This window comes from Haliaeetus leucocephalus, unplaced genomic scaffold (genome assembly GCF_000737465.1).
Source record: "Haliaeetus leucocephalus isolate CR32 unplaced genomic scaffold, Haliaeetus_leucocephalus-4.0 Scaffold668, whole genome shotgun sequence".
Classification (NCBI taxonomy): Eukaryota; Metazoa; Chordata; class Aves; order Accipitriformes; family Accipitridae; genus Haliaeetus; species Haliaeetus leucocephalus.
This window is the reverse complement of record NW_010973104.1, coordinates 4,586,398-4,586,907: the sequence shown is the minus strand read 5'-3', so window position 1 is coordinate 4,586,907 and position 510 is coordinate 4,586,398. Positions and strand designations below refer to the sequence as shown.

Below are 510 nucleotides of genomic sequence, written 5' to 3'. Positions count from 1 at the left end.
TTTTTTTTTTTTTTTTTTTTTTTGGCAATCCAGTGAGCTTCATGGAAGTTGATGAGCACCATGGACCTTAAAAATGTTAGAAAACTATGCAAAAGTGTTTAGTTCCCCCTTCTGTTCTGCATAGACTCTTGGATTTGGGCTTACCATGAAACCTGCAGGGGAGGAGTTCTCAAGATATCCTCAAGTCCCTCCCTCCTATTTGTATAATTTCCAGTAGTTGCTTATTTTTCCTTCAAGAGCTTTGAAGATACAGTCTCTGTGATCTCCCAGCAATCTACTACAGTACTTCAGCTACCCTGCTAGTAGCAAGTTTTGCCTCATCTCTGATGAGAACTTCCCTTGCCTCCGCTGAAGCCCATCGCTTCTTGGCCTTGTCGACTACGAAGGTGACGCAAAGACAATCCTTTTCTCTACAACGGTCCTGTGTGCATTTGCTATGCAGATTTGTTCAAGACCATGAGCTTTAGACATCTGCCGCTCCAATTGCTCTTTGCCTTCCACGCTGTGGGC

The 510-nt window shown here is 43.7% G+C and overlaps 1 protein-coding gene across 1 annotated transcript in view; it reads left to right on the top strand.

Annotated features, from left to right (window-relative positions):
• The window catches only part of CDH13 (cadherin 13), a 518,553-nt gene that overhangs the window by 440,979 nt on the left and 77,064 nt on the right, over positions 1 to 510 (top strand). The gene's annotated exons all lie outside the window — the stretch shown is intronic.